Source organism: Trachurus japonicus, chromosome 24, assembly GCF_045865225.1.
Source record: "Trachurus japonicus isolate A0001 chromosome 24, Traja_1.0".
NCBI lineage: Eukaryota > Metazoa > Chordata > Actinopteri > Carangiformes > Carangidae > Trachurus > Trachurus japonicus.
Genome location: NC_140930.1, coordinates 26,084,155 through 26,097,703, shown reverse-complemented (window position 1 = coordinate 26,097,703; position 13,549 = coordinate 26,084,155). Strand labels below are relative to the sequence as shown.

Genomic DNA, 13,549 nt, shown 5'->3' with positions numbered 1-13,549 from the left:
GGGATTTCATTGCGTTGCTAGTTTACAGAGAGTTTAAGACCATATTAGCCTACACCAGAAGTCCAGAACATCTCCGTTGCCCCACAGTCAGGTCCAAACCTTCGCTGCCCCCCAGGCTCCCTGAGGGGATCCCGTTGTCTGTCTGTCTATCTGTCTTAGACCTTCCTGTTTGTCGTTCTCACCAATAAGCTCAGCATAACATAAATACTGATCTCCATATATGTGACATGGCTTTTCCTTTTTTGGTGCAGCGCGTACCCACTGCTCCTCTCCCGTGGCTGAAGAGCCCTGCGAACAGCTCTCGTCCGGTGAGACCACTTGACATGTGGAATATTTGATCCACATAAGCTGCCACTGTGGGAGAGGCTCATCCTCATGGAGAGGGTAGAGAGATGGAGGCGGAGACGGAGAGATAGGAGGCAGATGGGCGTAAAGAGAGAATGGATGCAGCAGGATCAATATTGAGTTGATCAATGACAAATTACATTTGGAAGACATATTGACTCTAAAATCAGTTCTTGATGATTACCAATCAATTTTTAAAGTTTTCCCCATGACGTAAATTGTCTGTCCTCCAAACAGTGTGTAGTATTCCACACCAAGCCCTTGTGTTCCTTAGTGGTTTACATGGGCCACTCGCAGTCATTTCATTCATCATTCCTGCTCATTATGATATTATGCGTAGCCCAATTAATAATCAAGGACCCTTCCTTTGTAAATTACATAACAGTGTGAGGATTTTCCTTTCAGCACCCAGCCCCAGGAATATTTTCATGTTTACCGTGGTGTCTGAGTGGCTGCTTTTGGTCCATATTCGCTTTATAGCTTTGTGTTTAAGATTCAGACAGAGGGGCATTACTACAGATGGCTCCCCTGGGAAAGACCTGTCGTTCAGGGAATGGCCATTACAGGAAGCAATAGACAGAGAGCCTGTGCAAATGCCCAAACAATGGAAGTGACGGTGAGGGATTTTTCCAGGATGAGATCGTTTGCATGGATTGTCCGACTCTGAGGCCGTATCGCAAGTGTGAACACTTAAGGACATGGTGAAGGAGATGACTGTAGAGCATCTGTATGAAAGACTTTCTGCAAATCAGAGGAAAGCAGCCAGGCACAGGACGCATCTTTTTATCGGTCTCACAAAATCAACATAAATAAACTGGGTAACCCTAAATAGGATTTACAGACTGCAATGCTCCTCACTTAGTTGTTGAAATCAGTCTGTGCTCATCAGACAGAGTTTATCTTGACATCATTATGACCACAGGTTCCTGTCGTGCACTCAGCAAAGCAAGATGGAGCTGTGACGAGGAGTAGGGTAGAGACACGAGCAGAACACAGTCATTGACCAACTTATCTTGTCTTTGGTGCAGACATACTGTAAGGATATAATATGGCTCAAGAAGAGGAGGATTGTCCTTATGTCCATCTATAGTTTTGTTCCTGTTCCACTCCTCCACTCTGTCTCTCCGTCTGCCCCTTTGACCCACTCTGCACTTTACATTTATATTTTATGCTTTTAGCAGACTGTCTCATCCTCATTGACATACCTACCGTTCAAAAGCTACGATGCGGAGGTGGTGCCCTTTACCTTATTTGCCAGCTCATTCCCGCCCCTCCCTCTCTGACGAAGACAGCCTTTCTTAAGCAGCTTCCTATTAAAAGTTTATTTAGCAGAAGCCAGAGGAATGATTAAAAATTCCACACAAGGCAAATAGGATGAGGAGCATGGGTGTGATTACACCCTAGTGTGTCGTGTGTGCAAATATTCGTAGAGGGACGTGTCTGTTTGTGTGTCAGCGTCTTCCCCGAAGGCATCGTGAGGATCTGTGATATTACTGTAAGTGTACAAGACGAAGATGAATAATGAAGTCGGCAGCACGGAGAAAATCACACTTGATGAATTAAAGGAGACATATTATGGAAATAGCACTTTTTGAAGGCTCTTTAACATTTGGGTGATTGTCTTACCTTCTGGCCCCCAAAATGTGAGAATTGACCAAAAAAATCTGTAGTTTTCAGGCTCCCTAGGTTGAAATCCATGTGGTTGTATGAGCTGTTCCCTCAGTTGTCGAGCAATGATGTAACTAATTTTCTAATTTGCATAACCCCACCCCTACCTGGTACCGGTAGAAGGGGCGGGGCAAGCAGTGGTTCATTTGCATTTAAAGGGACAGGCACTGAAACCAGCCATTCTGAACAGGGCTGTTTAGAGAGGATGAAAAGAGCGAAAAGAGTGTGATGTTTGATCCGTGGGGTATTTTGACCAAAGCGTGTCACAGACATGTCTTTAAGACACCTGGGAACTATTTTAATTTGGGGAAAAGGGGGCAGAATATGTCTCCTTTAATGTCTTTGTTTCCCCTCTGTCAATCTCTTCCAGAGTGGTCCAGTGCTGTCCTCCAGTGTTTCCCCTCCCCCCGGTCTCTGTTCCTCTGTCTGTCACCTGGTAAGTACACTCAGACTCACCTCCCACATACACAGTAACAGTAAAGAGGCTTTATGTAACCGCCGACCGGGTCACTGCCTGACACGACCTGCAAATTGCTGTCATCTTTAAAGCACAGCATCACTTCCTGTTGATGAGATGTGGAGGTAGTAGCAGTGTGGTAGGCGTTGCAGTATACATATACATACCTCTGACTAGTATACCTACTGTAGCCTTATTGTGCAGTTTCTTTCCCCACCATGAACAGCTGTAGGATCCAGACAGTGTAGGAAAAGTCCAACAGACAGATTTTCCTCTCTCTAGTCCAGGTGATAATTCACTCTGTTCACATTGTCCTCTCCTTTACCTTACTGTTATTCTACCTTTAAACCTGTATTGTTTTGTGTGTCTCCCCAAATGATCACACATCAGCTTGAAAGATCACATTATGGTACAAATCTCCGTGACACACGTGGTGGTAATATTGGCCAACAGCAGACATCAGTTGTTGCCTCAGCGCGGTGCCAGCTGGTCTTACTGAGGCTCACACCTGTTGCACATCCATCCAGTAAAACTCAGTTTAAACCACTATATATATTTATTGTGCGAGATGAAACGATAACACAAAGTGCTTCATGCAAAAGGAACAACATGTCGAGATCTTCACTAAATTCTGCTGTATGTTGCAGGAGTAGATGGGATCTTGTTGTACATGGATGTACATAAGACTAGTGAGGAATAGTTTTCAACCTCTGGCCAATATATGATCATCTATATCTGTATGGGGGAATAAACCACTGTATTTCACTCTAACAGTGTGTGTCCTCATGCCAAGGACACCTGTTGACAACAACCTTCAGCTGTAAATGGAAACTGTGTTGTACTGAATGTGTTGTTGTACGACACTAATACTGGTAACAGGACGTTATCTTCTGTGTTCATGAAGCTCAGTTTATTCATGTTAAAATGGTTGCGCATTTTAATATGCAGTCAGTGGTTTTTGCATGAACCACAAACACAACAACACAAACAGCTCTAATGTATAATTCCCAGCTGTCTGTTATCATCAATTACAGAGCTTGTTTACTAGATTCCAGGGACTTGGTGGATGTTTTTAAGGGTTTTGAGTCCATTTGTGTGCGTGTCTGTGCACATGTGCGTGCGTGTGTGTGCATGGTTGGTGTCAGTCCAGAGATGTGTGCTCTCTGGTGAGGCCTAAGGCCTGAGGGGGTGGTTGGCCTGGGTGGGCTAGTGTGTCCCTCTGTCTCTATAAATACACACTGGTATCCCATTCAGTGGCTGAAATGTGCCTCTTTGTGTGTATTGTGTGTGTGCGTGTCTGCATGACGCCATTGCAGCCAGCCGAGCTGGAGGCTATTACTGGCCAGCAAGGTTGCTATGGAGACCAGTGGTGTCGGAGAGGAGCAACATCTGTGGGGTGTTTGTTTGTCAAGACAGGTTTTCCTCTTTCTGTCTCAGTCTTTTCTCTCTGTGTCAGTCCGGTGGTTTCAGACTGGGGGCCGGGGCCGGGCTGACGCTCGGTGTGGTTAGAGGAGCCCCATGACAAATCCCAAGTTTCTCATCATTAGTGTTTTCAAACATCAGATAACATGGCACTTGAATGTGGAACCGATTTAAAAAGCTGTGATGTCTTGGGCAGAGGTTCAGCTGCGGATTCTCACTCATGCTCACAGTCGGTCCTCGGGCCGTGTCAGTCACTGGGGACTCAGGGACTCTTTTTACTGGGTTTACGCCAGTGGAAAGCTCAGATTCTGGGGAAGCATTTAACCCTTGGCCCCATCCTGCTCCCTCTCCACAGCTCTCCTCTCTATATGGACATGTTCTATTTCCACAGCTCTTTCTCCTGGCTGCCTTATCGGCAGCTCAGCGGGGCACAAATTCCCTTTTAATAGGTACTTATTTGGGCAATGAGTGAAATCCCATATTTTTTAGCAGCCCCCTGCTCCCTCCCCCCTGCCCTCCTCCTGTCCAATTTTCCTTGTCTCAAACTCTCAAGCTTCTGTTTATTACTTATTTCACTTGCTGGCTTATCCCTCGTTTCTCAGTGTCCCCCTCTGAGATGGACAGCAGTTTAGAGAGGGGGGTGGGCTGCTTCTTTGGTTAACATTTCAGGTGTGACAGTGCAGTCGCTGAATTTTAGTCTCTTCTTTTGAATTTCAGTAATGTGGGACATTTTAATCCTCTTAAAGTATTGTACCAAGTTCCCTGTTGGCGCTGTTTTGCAGTCGCCTGGACAAACAGTTTGCTACACGGGCCAAGAGGCCTGAGGTTTATCTGAGGAAAATTGAATCCTTGTTCAAATAAAATTCAGAGGCTTCTGGAGCACTACACATAGGTCAACCAGAATATGTTGAGTGTCTCTCTGTATCCTCGACATCTTTGCCCATGTTTGGGCAAACCTGCCCCAGAAGAGCCCTCCACAGGGTGTGTGTAGCTGGGCAAAGCAAACCTTCGACCTCCTAATCTGGTCTAAATGAGACCGTCACACACACAGCACAGTGTCATGCAGTGCAGCGCAGCACAGAGTCAGTGATGTAACAAAGTAATTTAGGGATAATTTGGTATTTTCCTTCTGCAGGCATCCCTTTGCAAAGGCCAGTTACCTAACGTCCATGCCCAAATTAACATGGTTTTTCAAGCTCTGCACCTCTGTCACCTTCATCACCTCCAAGTGAGACACCAATCCATTTATGCCAAGATTAGACTAAGCCTCAAGTTACATTCTGGCCCTGTCCTCAAATGCCTCTTGGAATATTATAGAATAGATGTCAAAAAGCCAAAATTGCTTCCTCAGGATGAAGAGACTACAGGCCACAGCTGGGGAGGATACCTACAGTACAGTAGACTAAACTTGATGCTTTGAATGTTAGTACTCGAATAAGAGCTTTTATCAAAATAGAGGAGAAACAAAAGCCAGGCGTCCACATCACTCCTATCTGTGCTACTTTTCCCACACACGGCATGTCCACACACTTTCTAAGATCGACTGCGTGTCATTTGAAGTCTCTCTAATACCATTGTTCCGGTGTGATGTTTCTATTATTAACCAGATACGGACACCGTCAGCTCTTGAAAAATGGTCTTTTCCATATTCCATTTGTTGGGCCCCGGCCACACAGATTCATCACTGAGCAAAGATCGAGGATTTCTGTTTCTAAATTTAGACTAATTCTCCTTTACGACTACTTTAAATGAGGATCCCTCAAACAATATAAGTGTTTTCTCCGTTGTTGATACACTTTGTTCTCTGCCTCCAGTCTTACTCCTGGATTGTTTTTGTTCTCTCTCCTTCTCAAAGTCTTATTGCACTCATTACACTTACAGAAGTAACTGTGATGCGCCGTCTGTTTATAGATTGCAGAGGAGCTTCAGACCACAGCGCCGTGTCCCAGTCAGTTGGGTTAAGTGTGCTAAGCCTGGCCCTCTGCCTCATTACATTGAGGGAACTCCCTGACTAAGTGCCTTTTTAAACACACATAAACACACACGGGCACACACACACACACACACATAGTGAAACATGCAGTGCTCTAAATAACTCTGATTAAGATTGCTGATAACCCGGGGACAGCCCTCGCCCCTCTCTCAGCTCCCTCCCCTCCCTCCTCTCACTCCCTCTGAGGGGCCTCAGTGTTCCCTCAGTGAGTCACTGAGGGTAGTCATTGGCCCTCGGGTCAACAGACACGCTGATACACACCTACACACACACACGCGTGCACACTAATATCCATTTGAGCTTTAGGCCATCATTTATGAGGTGGATGCTCCGTCCATTAGGCCATGTGTTAAATTCTTTGTGTAACTCAATTTGGCAGAGGGTGGATGTGGATGACTATATATAGAACTCTTAGAGAGTGTGGGTGTGCGTGTCCTAGTATGGGTGTGTGTTTCATCCACTAATTCACGTCTTCATGGGCTCCTCAGCGGTGGTGAACGCTGGGAACGGACCTGACGGAGGTCTTGTGTTTCGACAGCGAGGGAGATCCTGCTGCCATACCTCATTTGACAATAGCAATTGTGTGTGTGTGCCTTGTACGTGCCCATATCCTCTGTTGGGCACTATAGTCAGCCTGTAAGACAGCCAGTTTCCATAGCAGGCACAAGTCACTTATATAACACGGGACCATGGAGCTTGAGTGAGCAGGGTGATGCTCGACTATAAAAGGCAAGGAAGAGGTTAGAAGAGGGTCATTTGGCTCGGAAAAAGACATTCTTCAGCATAATACTTCTTCATCCACAGTCCTAGAGAAACAAATGGTGATTACAGCGTTTTGTATGTACAGCCCAAGAAAAGTATATATTAGCCAACTGACTTCAGAAGTTTGTTTTTCTTCTCTCTGTTAACTAGCTGTTACTTGATACGTCTCCCCAACAGCTCTGCACAGACGGAGACATTTTTACCATGAATACATGACCAGAAAAACTTACTTAGAGATCGGTCAAACTCAAAGAGGGAAGTGTAAAAAAAAATGTAAAAAACATTTAGACTTAAAAAATGAATCAAAAATATCAACCTTTGTCTAGCTGCGAAAGACTCTGAGTATAGGATTACATTGAGCAGTGTGTAGTTACAACTTTTGTGCTAATTGTTGAAGAAAAATCTGTTTGATGATGAAGGATCACTTTTGGTGAGAATTATGTTTTATCAGTCACACACTTAAAGTTCCGCATGACCGACATGTTTGTTCTGGTGACATTAAAGGGGAACTATGCAAATTCAGTTGTTTTTCCTCTGTTTTGCTAACCCTCCTCCCGGCCATGTGCATTTGTGTTAAAATGAAGCTGCCAAGAAAGCAAACCATGGAGCAGTGGATAACGTTATACTATACGATGTTACGATGTGTATATTTTTGTTGTCTTTTCTGTCATAAACAAGAGATTACGGGTTACAGGGTGCGTTCGTGTCGCGGTGCCACAGAGAAGAGAGCTGGGACACCGGGTCGGAGGCTCTGATCTTACAAGGTTGGTTTTCAGCCAAGAGACGCTAGGTGGAAGGCAGAGAGTCTCCATTCTCCCTGGAACAAGTTACAAGTCATTTATTTAACATCACAATTAATCCAAAGCTGTTTAATTAAGGTAAAAATGTAACAGAGTAAAGATAAAAATCTTTCATAGTTAAATAAGGTGTGAGGTGGGACGGCGCAACTCAGCACTCAGAGCTTCTCTCAGCTGCACACAGCAGAGTATTAACCCCAGGTGATCTGTTTTAACGTGATCAATGACTAATACCTTTAATCCCAATCAACCAATCACGTATTTGTTCTGAAAATCAGCCGATAATGGCCATCGCCCAATCAGCCCAGACACCCCTAATTCCTGTTATTGACTGTTTGAGCTAAGAGGACTCAGCAGGCTAAAGAAAACAAACTTAAACACACATCGGTTGACAAACATGTTGGCGTCAGGCAAACATGGAGACACACACACAGACATATGAGGCCGCACAGATGCACATGCACACACAACGTCACACACTGCTGGAGGGATCACAGAAACCTCAGCTGACACTCAACAGTCAGTGAGCAAAGTGAAGCCCAAATGTGGATTAATTGAAACGAGCAAAAAGGGAATTTCAGAGAATTTCAGCGCTGATTAGGAGCCGGTGTCATCATTCAGCTTTTCTCTTCCCTCCTCCACTCGCTCATCTCTCAAACAAACCGTTCAGAAAAACCGGTCACTGCAGGCCACGTTTCACCGCCCACAAGTCGGCACGCCACATTGGGTTTCATTAGAGCATGGAGAGGTGTGAGATAGTCAGTCAAATCAGGTGTTACACAGGTCATAAAAACACACACATGCACACAGGATCTCCATCCTTGTTAAGGTTGAAGCCTGTTTGCTCAGCGATCACCGTCCCCTCTGCGCCGCCCTTCTGTTAAGTGACTAAATGAAATGTAAAAACAGACGCAGGCGATAGAAACATTGATTTCGGTGCCATATGTACTGTTTGCTCAGCGAACAGAGGCCCCGGTGCCGCTATAAAACACTGTATCCCTCGCTAAGAGCTCTCATTGAATTAAAGACTATTTTTATCCAGTGTAAACAGAAGCACTTTTATGATATTGCTCTGTGTCTCATGGCTTCACCACCGTGAGTGATGGGTGCAGCAAACTACAGTCAAACATACCCCCCACACCCCACCCCCGCCCCCACCACTGCTAACTGGATTCTGTTTGATAGGGCCGAGTTTAATCTAATTCATGGTAATTCGATTGAACAGTCCTGCCACCACCAGAATGTTGGAGTCTGTGCGCGACGTTGAATGAATGTCACCTCAGAGCGGCGTCCGCTTGAAGTTTGCTTCCAGGACACAATGCACCTGTGTGTGTGTCTTTTTTTTTTTTCTTCCTATGTGTCCTGGGTGGGGGTTGTCTCGCCAGAGGTCATAACTCAAGGAGTGTTTACCCAACCAGTTGACCCGAGGAGTTTCTCATGTTTTCCTCTTAGTGTGAACACTGGCCACATGCCACGCTATCATTCGCACCTGTTGAGCTGTCGTAAAGCTTTTATTATTTTAGAAAGGTGTCGATTCAATAAAATGGACATATGTTGGACTGGCTGTGGAAGTTGTTCCAGTTTTATAAGCAGCACAATGACAATATACCACAGATTATGTCCTATGACTGTTCTGTTCTGCCGTCTACAGGAGCTGGACCCCTCTGGTCTCCTGAGAGTCTCCTCATTTCCTCCCCTTTGCTCGCATCTTAGCCCCCTCCCCCCGCTGACTCTGCTCAGTGCTGGAGCCCTGCAGGTGCATGTACTGTATGTGCACACTGTAGGGGCTGTGTTTTCTCAGCAGTGCTATGATATGTTGGTTGTTTTCTGACCTTTGTCTGTGAAAGTGTGTACATGTGTCCTGCAGGTGGGATGGGATGTGCGTTTCATGCAGGTGAGGCAGTTCCAGGCAGGATGTATTGAAGGTGTCTCTGGTGGAAGGCTTTGTGGTTACCTTTTCTTTTGCATGTGTACCAAACACTGATCTGCTGTTAAATAACCACACAGTCACACATCACACTGGTTGGGTTTAACCTTGTTCCATCTGTCTCTTTATCCAATAACGGCAGACATCGTCACTTGCGTCACAACTTTTTTTTTTTCCAGATCCTTTGCCAAATTTTTGATTTTGAAGATGAAATTTCAGTTGCACTACCATGCAGCAGAGCCATGAATACACTTATCATTTTATCTCAGTTTGATAAGTGAATCATGAGGCAAGTAATAGTTTAGAGAATTTTTTTTTTTCGGTCAGGTATGTAAAGAAGACTGTTAGAAAAACTGTCAGTTAATGCAGTGATACACATATATCACACAATTTATTCTGTTGATCAATTCACTATTCATTATGTATTCACTCTCTTTGTAGAAAACAGTAGTTACAGTACTCACCCTCATGTGGACTAAGGGCTGGGAGAAGTTTCAGAGTCCTCCGTGCCTTCTCTGAGTTACAGTGGGGCTCCGTGCAGCACTGCATGTCCATATGACGGTTGAGAACGGAGCTCACTTTTCTTCGTCCAAAAAGACACACCAAAAAACATCCAAATACCTCCATAGTGCTCGTCTGTAATGTCCCTCTTGTATTGAAGCCCCAACATGAGAAATTGTTCACAAAAAAATTAAATAAGTATATGTTTTAAGCTTGTTTGTAGCAGAAGCTCCCAGTGTTGCTCTGCCGGAATCTTGCGTGAACTGGGTGTCAACGGACCAGGAAGAGCAGTGCTGGGAGCTTCCGCTACAAACAAGCTTAAAACATAGACTTATTTAATTTTTTTCTGAACAATTTCTCATGTTGGGGCTTCAATACAAGAGGGACATTACACACTGTGTGGAGGTATTTGGATGTTTTTTGGTGTGTCTTTTTGGACGAAGAAAAGTGAGCCCCGTTTGCCATGTCATATGGACATGCAGTGCTGCACGGAGCCCCGCTGTAACTCTGAGAAGGCACGGAGGACTCTGAAACTTCTCCCAACCCTTAGTCAACATGAAGGTGAGTAGATAATGAGTGAAATTTGAATTTTGGGTGAACTATCCCTTTAAGTCAACAACAGTTTCATTTTATCGGTGGTTAATATGTAGATTCCATTGATCCAATAGAAATCTAGAGTCACCAGTTAACCTACTGTGCATGTGCATGAGGAAGCTGGAGAAAATGCTCCACCCTTCCAGACTCCACCCTGAGAGGTACCGAGCCCGGGGAATCCAACCCAGAACTGCCGGCCAGTGTACCACCATGTCGTAAAAAAATGAAAGGGTATTATAAAACACTGGGCTGGGCTCACAAATGAGTGACATACTAACACTTGACATTCAGCTTCAATGAGTCTTAAGCAGCAGATTTGTAGCACAGTTCATTTGTATCATATTGCACCTTATGCAGCTTGGTGGAGACTTGTCAAATACCATTAAAGCATTGTTTGAATATGTGCATCCAGTGGGATTTGACCGCTAACCTCTCTCAGTGTTTGCATCATGTTCTGTGAATTGAAGAAAACAACTGGTTCGTGTCGACAGCTGAGAGAGGTTGTGCGTGGGAAAGGATCTGAGATGAGTGTGATCTCCAGAGGAATCTGCTGCTTTAAAGAAAACGTATAATAATAAAACACTACACAGTCAGAGCCTGAGAGGCTGCTGATGTATCAAGACTATGTTATTTGCTCAAAAATCTTGGTGAAGGGCGCACAACCATTTAAAACTGTGTTATCTACCGTCATTAAGAACAGATGACGAAATCAAGGATCTGAAATGAAACGTCAGTCATAACGCGCAGCTCTGAATTTTGATGTTATACTTTATGAGTAATAGACAGCGTTGGATGAAGTCGTGCCTGTTTCATCATTGTGCCATTTTATCTAAAAGGAGAAGGTGATAGAACAACCAAACAAACAGATGGATGTTCACGTCTTTGCTGTCTTTTGACGATTCCATTATTGAACATGAGGGGTCTGAAGAAAATAGTTCCTATAGCGCCAGTAGATTTGTTTTGCAGAGAGTCATCGTAGGTGAGTCGGTGTGTGTGTCTTTAGACGGCTCGGACCAGGGCTGGGCAATTAATCCAAACTGACATTTAGCGCCTCTAACCGATGTTATCCTGCCTGTGTCGATTATTTAGTTTTTTACCCTTTTAAAAATCCCCCCTGTAATCGGTCAGTAAACATAATGGAGGCAAAAAGTTGAATTAATCATGATTCTGTTTCTTACCATAATCACCCAGCCCTAGCTCTGACCCTGATAGTGTAAGGAAGATTGATGAGGCGCATTAAGAACCAGTGCAGGGGGTCCTCCAGCATGAAGACGTGGCTCTTATGTGCTATTAAGAGGCAAATACTTGAGCAGTATTCTCAGTTGTATCTCTGCTACAAAACAGAAGCACTTGTCTCTGGACTGTCTGGAGAATCCAAAGTAGACAGGCCAGTGTTTACCTGCCTTTTCTTCAACACTGCTCTAGCCATAAGACAAGTTAAATATCCAAATATCCTAGACAAACAGATAAGAGGACGCGATGACACTTTGTAATGTGTACTGTTTGGATTAGAGAGCAGGATGCCGCCGTGTGACAGACCTGTACAAAGCCAAGTCAGATGAAACGACAAGGACCCCCGTGCTGCCAGACATTAGTGTTGCAGCATGTTTGACATGCATGCATGCTGTGTTTATTTTCTTTGTCCTTTTTTTGTTGTGTGTGGCTGCAGAATGATAGTCACTGCTGAAAAATATTCTACATGAATGTGTTTGCAGAGTATGTACACAAGGCTCGGCTGTCGGTTAAACAAACTAAACAAACTTCTCCTGACACTCCTCTGAGCTCCAAGAATCCGAGGCAAGTGATAATAATACGAGCAGGCAGCATGCACATCATTGTGTCATCGATTCCCTATATTCTTTAATCTTACTGTGAGAATACTGCCTCTCTTCAGTTTCCCAACATGAACTTTGCGCATGCGTGTGTGTGTGTGTGTGTGATTCTCTTAATTTATCACTCACACACAAATAAGAGAATGCAGTTTTGTTTATGTTGGATAATTTTGCTTTTGTTTGACACAAGCTTGATGATCTGTTATTGCTACAGCCTTGTGTGCTGTTTATGTATTTGTGTGTTGTGTATGGCTGGTATAGATCAATCAGAGGTATTGATAACAGGTTAATAGGTGCTCTGAGCAGTGATTGACTGGCCACTGTTGAGTTGTGGGAGGATGGATGAGGTGAATAGCAGGTTGGTGAACTGCTGCAGCTGTGTTAGTACCGATGCTATAAAGAAAAAAATGTTTTTTTAATCGTCATTGTGTGTACTTTGAATGCTCCGTATTTGTCTCACTCACCCTGTGCTGTCCAGAGCAGGTGGCTGGCTCCAGCTGGTGAGGCTGACAGGGGAGAACGCCAGAAACTGATCAGTGGTAGGAAAGAGGAAGAGGTTGTTTTCCTACAGTTTTATATTGTTTTTTAGCTCAATGGAGTTCACTTTTCTTAAATATAGGACAAGAGATTGTTCTTTTCATATCTTGACATGTTTCAACGGATTCTTCCATCTTCTTCATATCAGAAGGGTCACTCACTAAGTGTTGGTGTGATGTGTCTTATCAGCCCCGCTAAATTTGACAGGACGACCACACCTGTCAGTTCATGCCTTCAGCACTAGTGACGCTTGGTAAGAAGACAGAAAAATCATCCTTATGAAAAGAACAACCCAGCTGTTATAATATTTTTATTGCAAGGATTCTTTTTTTGGATGAAACACCTCTCTCTTATGCAGTCTCTTCGCTGCTTTCTTTGACATCCTCTTAAAGTGATATCGTCACAAACATCTGCTTTCACTGAATTTAATTAATTGGGTCTCTCTCTGAACTTAGCTCTGGACTGACACCTATAGGGTGGGACAACATACACTTCCTACACAAATAGCAAAGGTCCCCCCACCTTCAGCTTGAGAACAGGTCTAATGAGCCAGAGTTAGTTAAAGGGTCTTTAACCCCATGTCTCCTCCTCTAATCCACATCCTCTTGTTATTGAAGTAGATTTACATTCTGACACCAATTAGACTTGATTCCTCTCAGCTGGCTTCACCTGCTCGTTAATGTCATGGAAACAGCAGGTGGGTCCAGCTTTTGG

The 13,549-nt window shown here is 44.2% G+C and overlaps 1 protein-coding gene across 1 annotated transcript in view; it reads left to right on the top strand.

The window, feature by feature from the left end:
• Window positions 1-13,549, top strand: part of plcb4b (phospholipase C, beta 4b) — a 68,364-nt gene that overhangs the window by 15,161 nt on the left and 39,654 nt on the right. Inside the window, exon 3 of the mRNA XM_085770235.1 lies at window positions 2,384-2,449. The gene's annotated coding sequence lies outside the window, so the exon portion shown is untranslated. The remainder of the gene's footprint in view (window positions 1-2,383; window positions 2,450-13,549) is intronic.